Source organism: Prenolepis imparis, unplaced genomic scaffold (genome assembly GCF_030444845.1).
Source record: "Prenolepis imparis isolate NDT839.2.m4 unplaced genomic scaffold, iyPreImpa1.0 SCAF_3, whole genome shotgun sequence".
NCBI classification, from domain to species: domain Eukaryota; kingdom Metazoa; phylum Arthropoda; class Insecta; order Hymenoptera; family Formicidae; genus Prenolepis; species Prenolepis imparis.
The window spans coordinates 11,884,745-11,897,014 of NW_028141161.1; the positions used below are offsets into that span (position 1 = coordinate 11,884,745).

Below are 12,270 nucleotides of genomic sequence, written 5' to 3' on the forward strand. Positions count from 1 at the left end.
TATTAATATTTTTATGCTCAACATTTTTAGATAAAATTTAATCTCTTGTTTTATTTATTTTATATAAGTAATAAAATAAAATAATAATTTTGTTGCATTATTTTAACACACGCCATGCAATTTTTACGTTAAGAGAATAATTAGATAATTTTATTTTAGAGAGAATGTATTTATTAAAGAATTTTATTTCTTTTTATGATTTATCTCAAAATTATGATCGGTATATATTACGTTATATTTACGTAACAAAACTATTACGTAACAAAATTCAAATCGTTATTTTTTATGCATCAAATTCAAGTAATTAATTTAATTTCAAGATCGTTTTGACAAACCTACCACACAGTCGTGAAAGAAATAAATTATTGATACAGAGGAGAGGAAAGGAAAGCGGCGACGTTTGAGAACAGGAAACGACACCGACTACTATCGGCGCCATCGTCCGCCCCATTGGACAGTCTGTATAAGTACCGGAATACGCTGGTACTCGCAACGGTGACTGACAATGAGTACAAAGCGACGTTGGAGAGTACCCAACGACAACGATCTATTTAATTACATGTGAGGTTTCGCAGGTGTATCTACTTCCTCTTGTCTCTAGTCGTCTTCCCCTTGTCCTTTCCTTCATTTCAATTTGCCATCTTATGTATCACATTCGTATAGTCGATCGAGCGTGAGAACCGTTCCTTGAAACGATATCGAGGCGAAAAAAAATATGGTCGGAACGCCCGCATTAAGAACCGTCATTAATTTACTATGAGAATAATAATCAAGCATCATGCTTAAGTTTTCGACCGTGTGAAATTTTAATCGTCTGGCTTTTCTTTGCGATATTACGATAAGGGAAATATTACGACGCGAATCTTCTTTTGACATTTATTAATAATAAATGCGGAATGCCTTTTTTATGTTAATAAAATATTATTAAATATTTTTATATATGTATAAAAGATTAAGAGATCTTGAAAAAAATTTTTAATCTACTCTCTGAAATTTCGGAAAAGGTTCTTTGGCTTGAAGGAACATTTATACAAGTTCTTTCTCGCGTGAAGAAATGTGTTTCGCATAATTTGTCGAGTACCGAATGTTATCGTCGAAATCACTCAAGGTGAAATTAATCTGACTAATTCATTTGACGATTGGGTGAATTTTAGTACGAAACATATGTCGCGCGTGCTTAGGCAACAACCGACAATTCCGATAGGCGTTGATATGGAGAGAGATATTAGAGGAACCCCCGGTTATAATGTCGAACTGCAGAGCCGGACAGGAAAGAGAACTGATACAATACTGCGTGAAAGAAACCGAAGAAACCCACCGATCGACGAGAAACCGCATCGGGCGCGACAGGTGGTCTTACATTGTAAAACATCGAATTGCAACAATGTATGATAATTATTGCCTTGCATGCAATAGGAAGGCGTAGAAAGGTAACGAACAGGAAGGATTATTATCCGTCAATATTGTTCGCGAAATTGAAACGTAGGGTAAGAAAGTTCTCTCGTCACGGAAGAGAGAACGCGGGTTCTCCTGTTGCTCAATCACATATGCGTACCTGTTCGAAAGGAAGTTCGATACATTTTCACCTTACACATAAATTGTGCAAAAGGTTCAATCAAAAAAGAAAAATGAGAGCGATAAGACGGAATTCGTACTCAATAATATACTTTTGGCATGATAATTATAAGGTATTCTTATACACAAGATATCAAGTGCTTTTTGTAAAAAAAATTTCAAAAAGATAACATAAAAGGTTGATCTCTTGTATTTGCTCTCGTAATAATTGGCTGTTGATACTTTGCACAATCGTTAATTATCCTTCTCTTGTATATATATATAATATTATAGAAATATTATAGATATAAATATCATCGATATATACTCCGAGTTTGATACGTAGCCGCAAACTCGCTAACAGATGGTCTTAGGTCCCCCCGAAAGCTAATCACTCAAAAACGATGAAAGGGCATTGAATTAAAAAGTACGTGACGACACGAAGAAAAGGGTTGGGGAGGAGGAAAAAGAGCAAGAAGGGCAGAGACGAAAGAAATTATATTCTTGTAGAATCTTGTTGCACGCACGACCGCAAACCGGCACACGCGGTAAAGTGATGCTCGCGGCACGAGGTATCGATGGTTTGCATGCATTTTTATTTTTCTTCTTCTTCGCTTCGTCTGTCTCTCTGCCTTTTTATTTTTTCCTCCTCTCCTTTTCATTTACTACTCACACTGTAATACAACGCGCAAACTGTCGATCGTTTTAAAGACGTTGCAAATAAAGCAGATAAAAACGAGAGAATGGAGTAAAAAGGGCGAGGGAGGACGGAATAGAGAGAGAATGGGTGAAAAAGATGCGAGGATGAAAGGTGGAGGGAAAAGGTGGAGTGCAGCACGAGCCACTCGTTCTCCCTGCACCATCTGTTATACTGTTGCATCGAAGACGTTGCGCCCGAGTCTTCGCAGGGACACCATATGCTTACTGTATGCCGCACCGATATTACAAGACTATGGCGCTTTTATTGTTTTAAAATATCGTACCTGTCGTGGGCGGTGATTAAAGTCTTGCGATTTCGAAACGTGGAACGTAATTTCTTCTATCAGACGAACACTGAGGATCCAAAGATGTACGGCAGCGCGTTTCTGCAATAAACAAAAAATTTTATATTAGATTTTATATGCAATAAATGCATTATCAGTTATTAGTTAGAACTACTTAATTTATATCGAACTATTTAATTTATATCTCGACGATTCTCTTATAATGATTAAATTGCTTTGATAGATGTTCATAAAAACTTAATAAAAATACGCGTTACGAAAATAAAAAATATGTGACCTCATTTTGGAAAAAACTAACTGTTCAACTTTTCTTGCCCGATATAAGGACTTGATAATCATGCAAGTTAGTGGAGAGCATGAATATTCATAAATAAAAGATGCAAGATCGATATCGTATGATTCCATATAGAAAGCAGACGTTTTCTTCGAAAAAAGTCGGTTACAAATTTTTTTATCCACACATATGTCAAATCCAATTGAATCTCTTATAAGTTTAGTATATTGTAAACTGATGCTAATTAAGTAATGACCACATCAATGAAATAATTATAACATAATAATTAAAATAGAATTCAAAATAATGATAAACATTATGATATTGAATTAAAACAGAATCTAAAACTTTTTCTTGAATTTTTACTTACATATTATTTTGTTATTTCAATATAATTATTATATTACAGATTTGATATCTGTTATATTGTAATAATCATATATTTATGCATATTAAATTGTATGTCTATAATGAGAAATAACAAAAATAAGTAGTAGAGTAAATTGCACGTCCTTTAATCATAATTTTTTATCAGTATTTGTTATCAATTTTTTTATCAAATTTTTTTATCAAATTTTTATCAATATTTTAATCATTTATTATTTATATTACATGCACAGTGTGCTATTTTATAAAAAGTAATCAAAACAGATATATAAGAATATAGAGAAGAGAACACAAAATGTGTAGTATAGACTGATTATAATGTTACGAAGTGCTTGCTCGTGTCGTTTCCAAAGATACAATCCGCTACAAGCGGATCATCGCAGGTAATCTCACGAAATGAGTTTGGAAAATCGCATTCCTATTCGGGTTCGCGTGGAACGTGCGTCGACATCAAAGGCATCGCGTCGTTTCAGGGAACGAAATAAGGACCTACGCACGGGTCTACGCACGGGCGCGTCCGAGAATGGCTTTTAGCTTCCCTGTTCCTCTTTTTTTTTTTTTTTACCTGAGCCACGTGGCGACGCGTGCTGGCTACAGGGGACAGTTGCCGAGGGCTCATCGGCCGCTACCTCGCCTGTCGTGTGTGATTCAGGGTGTCTTTTAGACAGAGGAGAAAAAGAGAAGAAGAGAAACATCGACGAGACATTAGAAGAAGAGTTACTTGTCGAGAGAATCCCGCAGGTTTCCGACAGGACGGTCCCTATCCACTTCGACTTATTTTTATCTTTGACAGTCGCGACAGGTCTGTATAGTCGTGAATGGTCTCATGGTCATTGATCTCAGGATTTTCGAAGAATACAGTTTGATCATACGTGTTCTTAACTTTTTTTTTGCATTTTATTAAGATGCAATTTTATTATTTATCACAAATTTTTAAATTGAGAAATCTCGTTTTTTAATAAAATGTCTGGGATATATAAAAAATGTTAAGTCTATATTATTAATAACATAGCAATCTTATGAAAAATAAAAACTATGAAGTATAAACTGATTAAAACTTTTACAATTAAAGAAAAATATAAAATTCACGATGTATGACAGAGCATCTGTCCCGTATATTGGTTTTAAAATCATATATCCAACCCCATATAAATGGTCACGTGTTTTCTCTGACGTTTTATAATACTATTTGGTATTTGCTGTGGGTCGCGTGCATGGGAACTCATAACAACGAAGATACTCACACTTTTTTTATGTCAATCATGAAATACGATCTGTATCTCGACTATTGCCAAACACATCCTTTTTTTGTGAGTTTTTTCTAGCTATAATACATATTATATGTTATTGAACCAATAATTAATTTATTAATGTTTAATTTTATATGTATTAATTTTATATGTATTAATTATTATATGTATGTTTATTTTTCTTTACACATTTTTATTCAATATTTTCCCATAATGTTTAATAAATATAATATCACAAAATAAAAATTTTAAAACCCGTTAGATGAAGAAGCGTCGTTCCGAAAGCATTAAATTTTACGCATGTTTTCTGCAATTAATCTTTAGAAAATCAACTGTATCCCTTGAAATGTGAAATTTCGTTAGCCACATGGCACGCATGTGCATTTTACGTTAAGCCATTTGTGATGTAAACACTTTATATTAGTTTGTTTCTTCGCGGTTTTTTTTTCGAGAAAATGTTCAGAAAAAGGACTTGAACAATAAATTAATTGATACATTTAAAAACATAATTGTTTGAGAAAAATTGCATTTTACATGCATATTATAGATCGCTTCTTCATTATTCAAACATGAGTCACTCTCGGCAGAAGCTTCTCGGATTCGAAAAATCGCAGGGAACGACAGACATCGGCGATCGGCATCGCTCCGGTGGGGTGGATTTAGTGATTAGCAATTAACTTCGACCCTCCTGCTGCTCGCCGATGTCCGAGTGCTTCTCTCTCTCTCTTTTTAGACTATTTTTCTACGCTCTACCGGCCGCCGATTTCCGTTCGTCGGAAACGTCATGTGGCACATTAATTGGATCCGCGCTGAATAAAAGGAGAAGGCTCCTGCATCAAACTTAGAAACGCCCGAACCATTCTCTATTGAGATATAAATAATGGCAACATGACAGTGACTGACGTGGATAAACGGCATCTCAAAAGTCACTACACATATATGTGTATTTTAAATTATATATATATATATATATATATATATATATATGCTATATAATTATTTATATTATTACAATTGCATTATTAATGAATTAATCTAGGTAGCAAATGCACATTTTAACATTAAATGTCATCATTTTGATGTCCAATGATATTACTTGTCAAATAATATATATTTATTATCTGAGAATATTATACTGTTTCCATATTCAGGAAAAATATCAAATTATTAAATTATTTTATCATATTTTGTAAGAAATATTTAATTCAAATTTTTATTTATTCTAATATAATAATTATATTTCAATCTCTTAATTTTGAAAATTAAAAATAAGCACATATTTGTTTGTTAGCATATATTAGAAAGATATAAAAAGGTATTAAAATAAAACTATTCGTAATTAATATAAATATTCATGCTAAATATAAAAATTCTGCATGTCAAATTATCGTTGTAATTTTTTAACGGCGGCATGTAATACTGAGCGATTAATATAAATCCTTGAAGAAACGATGTAATACCAACGTGTTTCTCCCGGAAGAAGACAGAGAAAGTCGCCCAATACCCCTTTATCTTTCTCCACATTGGCAACGTGGTGACAAATTAAAATGGCTAAGAGAAGCAGGTGATGCCGTCTTGGTAGCCCATTTATCTTCCACGTGCATCGATTCTTAAATGGTTAAGCGAAATTTCAACGCTAGATTAAAATTGGCTTTCTGCTCTTGGTTGATGGAAATTTTGTGATATTGAAATAAATGTGGCGCATACATAATGAGATATATACCATTAGATTACGAAAATGTTTTTTTATCTTCTACTTTGTCGTTTTCATGCCGTTATATTTTTATCTATTACTTGGCACTTATCTCATATTTTCTAAAAAAGTAAAGTAGCGTGCGGATTCACGCATACACACAAATAAAAACAAAGTAAGTAATTAAATTATTTTGAAGTCATAATATTTTGTGTCACTTTTAATCGTTTAAAATTTTTAAACGTTTGAATTTTTATAACTATAAAATAGTAGAATAAAAATTCTTTCTTTCATAAAGTACGTATAATTGTATATTATCTTATGAGATAAATATACAGCATAGATTTAATAATCATTCACTTGATGCATGTCTTATTGAAATTAATCAGATGAATATGGTGAAATAATGGCAAAGGGTAATAAAAATATAATATCGATCGCTAGGATATCAATCGAGGTTTTTCGATTACATTATCAAAAGTCGTGTCAATCTAAGTACGCATTAAGCGACGCACAGGCCTGAGAACCGAAGCAATCATCGACAGCGTTGCCGCAATAACAGCCGTCCAGATCGTCCGAAGATTCACCCAGAGGGTGAATCACCCCGGGGATTTAGGTGGTGTTTAACACGCTCTAGCGAATCGAAGCGTCGCTGTGGTTGAAACGAGAGGTTCCGATGATACGTAAAAGTGGAAGAGAGACCAGTATAGGGAGGAGGACCAACGGTGCGTGACCCCCTCTAGAAGGGTCAAGTACCGGAAGTAGAGAGAAGCATCGAATGCAGTGCCCCCCGAAAGCACTGGGTCACGTGGATGAACAACAAATTAACCGGCATCGAAGCATCGCCGCTCGCCTGCCCCACCGGCGGCCAAAAACCTATCCACCCCTCGGTAAGCATCCCTGAACATCCCTCGGCTTGCGTATCCTGCCACCATATGCCGCGCAGGTGAAAAAGACTGCTCAGGCTGACACCGGTGGAACGACTCCTACTGTATTATCAAAGTCCTCGATACACAATTTTGGAATAACGGCACATGCATAATATACGGTGATTGTTAATAATATTGACGAATTCATTCGTGCTCGAGTTATTCGATGAAATTTTTTGGCAAAAATTTAAATATAATTTTTGTAACTTCGTAATTTTCAACATTTAATAAAATTTCACAATTTTAATTATACACAGTTATCAATATCTTGACACAACTGACAATGAGTATAATTAAAATTGTGTGGTTTAATCTATGCAAAAATTAATAAAGAGCAGAATGAACGGATTTTAATCGTCGATTTTATATTTAATCTGCAGCAATTGTGATTTAAAATATTTTATATTGTTTGCAATTTGATTTTTCTTTAAAAATTAGATGAGCAAAATCTATGTCAAATTAATTTCTAACATAATTATATTATAATAACTGATTATAAAAATATCTTAATGAATAATAAAGATTTGCGGTATAAAAGAAATTTACATACCCATTACATTTTGTTTATTAACACACTCCGCGAATTAATTCAATACCGTCGTATCCTGTTCTACCCTAATAATGCTAAATGCCTGCTTCTGTACGCGCATGGATCTATTTATATTTCTTATCATATCTAGAAGGGAATTTAGAAAAAGACACATTTTCTACATTAGCATTAGAAGGCGTGTGTGAATTATGGCATCACAGAAAGTTTAATTTGAGCGGTTTTGTTCCACTAGTTGATACAGCTGCGAAGAAAGAACTTCATACGATTAGATCGAGTATTATGTCTAAAAGAAGATAAAAATTTCCGTTCCGCACGTGACGCCTCTTATTTGCCGAATAGATGGCGAAACGAAGTGACGAGAACTTTCATCGAGTTACATCGAAAGAACTCTTTGATAAATCGTATCAAATCCTTACAAAAGTAAACAAGACATCGCGTTGTCAATCCAATGCACAGAAATACATTTGTAATCCAGATCCATTTAATCGACGTTCCGATTCTTATGCAAATAAGTTCACATTCGTGTCATGGTATTATCGAGTGATAAAAAATATACCGCGTTTCATTATAGACAGTTGTATATTCTCTTTAGTATAAATATACTTTTAATATCAGAGATTTTTAAGATGTGTAAGATTTTTAATCTGTCAATTGATTCTTACTGTATACGCGCATATATTTTTACAAAGAGCACTTACATAATATTATATACGTAAATATTTAAAAAGAAATGTTTCTTAAAAAGAAAAAAGGAAGAGAAGATGTTAGAAAACGGAAATAAGTAAATCTCATATAGTTAACATATAGTTAGCATATCTTTTACATTAATAAATTTACTGAAAATAATTTTACAAGTGCAGAAATAAAAAACATAATAATTTAGTTTTCTGAAATCACAGTAATTAGTAAAAAAATATTAGTGCATTAATATAGGTTTTAGATAAGTTAATAAAATGTGAAATATTAATATAAAATAAAAACTTTCATATATTACAGAAAAGTTTGGCAATTTACCATATGCTATATTAATTAGTATATGGCACAAATATGTCAGCAAAGTATTTGGTATATTATGTGATTCCACAAATCAATAAATACTTTCTCATAATTCATTTAATATAATGAATAGATGTTGAATACGATGAATTATGTATAGATGTTTATTTATAATTACGCTTTTAATAGATCCTTTTTAATTCTTACGATTTTTGATAAATTACAATACTGTGTTTCATTGAATCCGTGACTTCCAAAAAGTCAGCAGATTAAATTAATGAAAAACAATAGCCCCTCAGAGAACGACCGATTCTTCGATTTTTTATTCATATAGCCTCGCGAACATATGGATAAAAAAGATTTATCGTAAGATTCGTCGCAAGTTTCGTTTTGAAAAGACGACACTGACGAAAAAATGTCTCGGACTCGATCTGAGATAATTGGAAACCTCACTTTCCTCGGCCTCCCTGTAATAATCGGCACATTAGTAGTGACGTAAGCAAAGGCAGATGGCCCGTGCTTGTGTCATCGTGTCCTCCGAATGAAGGAAATTAGTCTGCTTTCTATCGAGTGTGTCAGATTATTAGCACGCGTCCTTCATCGTATTTTTATACGACATATTTCACTGTTTCCTTTCTCTTATATGTACAAGAATATAAATAAATAGATAAATATATATATATATATATATATATATATATATATACTTCTACTATTTTGTATAAATTTACGTATACGTATAAACAAAAGATATAAGTTTTTAATTGTATAACAATTTTATATAGATGTTTGAATTTAATTATACTTCAAAATATTTTATAATAATTTAAATTCAATTTAAATTTGAAATTAAATTTTTTTAATAATAATCTGAAGCAAGATTCATGTCTGTGTTGTGTAATTTAATATAATTTAGGTAATTCAATGAAATAAATTTGAGTTACATATCGTCTTATTTAAGTGGTATAACGTAATCTTCATTCACTTTTATATTAGTGACATTGTATCTAGGAGGCGATAAACCATTGCATTATAAGCTGCGTACCGATGACACCCGCAGTGTTCGTTTAAAGACGTTTTCTGCGGGACCGCAACGGAAAGGTATATACAAAGACGAGACGCATCGCACAGGTGGTACTGCAAAAGAACCACCTGCATCAACCGCGGCTACGTACCGCGCAAATGTTCGTTCGTTCGTTCGCAATCATTTACTGCATAATCGGAGTTGCAAACGTTACTCAATCTAAAGAAGGAAAGTATGCAGTTGTAATCAGTATTTCTTCTACTTAATTTGAAACGTGTCGTTTTTATAATATTAGTTGCTTAAAATCTTTGAAGAAAATGTCATCACTATGAAAATATCTAACGATATAATCATATGCAATTTAATCCTATCTTTTTTCGACGCGCGATTTGCGATTTACGTCAAACGTAAAATCCTGTACATTCGTCATATGCGGTGTTATATTTATAAATTAATTGCGGCCACACGGACGGTGTTACGAGACGGTGACTGATGCAAGTGTTTAGCGGCACGAGACCACGAAACATAAGATTACGAGTTCGAGCAAACGGTTACCTTAATGAGCCTACCACTTCTTGTGGTCGGTTCTCGATGCGGCATGTCGAGGAAAGTAAAGTCAGCCGGCAGGTAGTTTTTCGGGAGAAAAAGAGTAAAACAGGTGCGGAAACCGACGCGCGCGCGAGCGAACCATCTAGACACAACACGCGGTTTTATCTACACTGATTTATCAGGAGAAACAAATTGTCCGCGATAATTCACCTGTTGCCTCACCCGCTGGGCAACCGCCGCCCTCGCGCACCATCCTTAAAAATTCGTTCTGGTTCGCTGGAACAAATAAGCTGATGCGCGATACCTCCAGCTGGACCTCAGGGAGGGAGATCATCGATATTCCTGATGTGAATAACCCGGTACTTGCCTATTACCGCATCTGAGCGACCGTTTCATCAATGCCGATCATGTCTAATTTTAATTTAACTGATTTTTTATTTCCTCAGAGTATTATTTTTTCGTAGAACTGATCTTAATACAGACATAAGAAAAAAGGCTAGAGTCATTGTAATTTATAATAACAATGTAACATATAACAATATTTCCTGAGATTCGAAGACGTATATAAGTATCTATAATTAATATTAATATAAAAATTTTGGAAAAAAAACATTTTTATTCAAGATATTTAAAATGTGAATTTTAGCGTATGAGTCCTTATAATTTATTTATAATTTATTAAGGTTATTTATTGTTTAAATGATTTATTGCTTGTAATTTTATAATTATAAAATGCGTTACCATTTTCAACATGTAATAATACTTATAATTTTATCGCTTTATATATAATTATTAACACGCAAAAAAATTTCTAGATGTCGCAACAAAAATTATCGCTATTTTTTGTATCTGATAGAATATCGTTTGTCACAGATAGAATTATCGTTTGTCACAAATAGAATTTTTTAGTTCTGTCTTTGTCATTTAGATTGATTACGTGCAAAATATATACGATATTGCAATATGTGCTAATCATTTGTCTACCTCAGTTAATTTTTTGCACCTAAAAAATTTTTGCTACAATTGCAAAACCATTTTTTTGATTGAAGATTTATGTTAATATCATTAAGTTTTCAAACATCCAAAAGCTAATTAATCCCAAGTAAATTAAGAATATCGCTTAATGGAACACTTGTTGTTCACGAAAGTACTCGAGAAATCTTTGACCGTCAAGAAATCATAATAACATACTCTCGAACTTTTATGCATTTTACGACCGGAGAAGGCGGCAGCAGCAATCCCCTTTAAATTATAATCTTCGGTATTACCGTTTCGTCAGGCCTGAAAAATGGACCGATGCGATGCTGTTAAGGATCCCCGTATGGAAACTTGAACGAAATTCGCACGCATTGATATCCAAAGTGCGTGCGTGATCTAAATAAAATTTACTTTCAACGCGAGACGTGACGCACCATTGTCATTATATAAAAATGATTTAATAACATACATGTGAATTTTTTTCGTCAACATATATAATGTTAAATCAGTAACTTCCTATTTCAGTAAGCAATATCCTTATTTTATTTTGAATTAATTAGTTTTTGAATATTAGTATTACTAAAATTTTTAATAATTTAATAATTAAAATAAATCTTATAAAAATTATAAAGCGATCAAATTACACATTATCATGTATTGAAATGATAATGCATTCTGTATCTATAAAATTACATTATACAAAAGCAATAAATAATTAGAATAAGTAATTAGAAGTATGTGAGAGAGAAGAAAGCCTACATGCATTTTTAATTACATGCATAAATTTTTGCTGTACGATATAGTGTAAAAATTCTATATGTACCATGCTTGTATTTTTTGACGCAACTTATTATATTTATCTGGTTGCTTTTACTAAAATTTAAGAAGTCTTCTTAAGAACTTATATTGAAAGAACTTTGTATAAAATATTTGTGATCAAGCAATTATAACTGGACGAATCAAATCATGGCGCTCCTCCTTTTTATATACACAATTGGCACATGATTGTAAAATATGATTGTAAAATTATCGTAAATACCAATAAAAATATTTTATTACTTAATTACTGATCGGTTAATTAA

General features: G+C 32.7%; 1 protein-coding gene across 2 annotated transcripts in view; it reads left to right on the forward strand.

Annotated features, from left to right (window-relative positions):
- Positions 1 to 12,270, forward strand: part of LOC145933923 (uncharacterized) — a 142,974-nt gene that overhangs the window by 125,374 nt on the left and 5,330 nt on the right. The gene's annotated exons all lie outside the window — the stretch shown is intronic.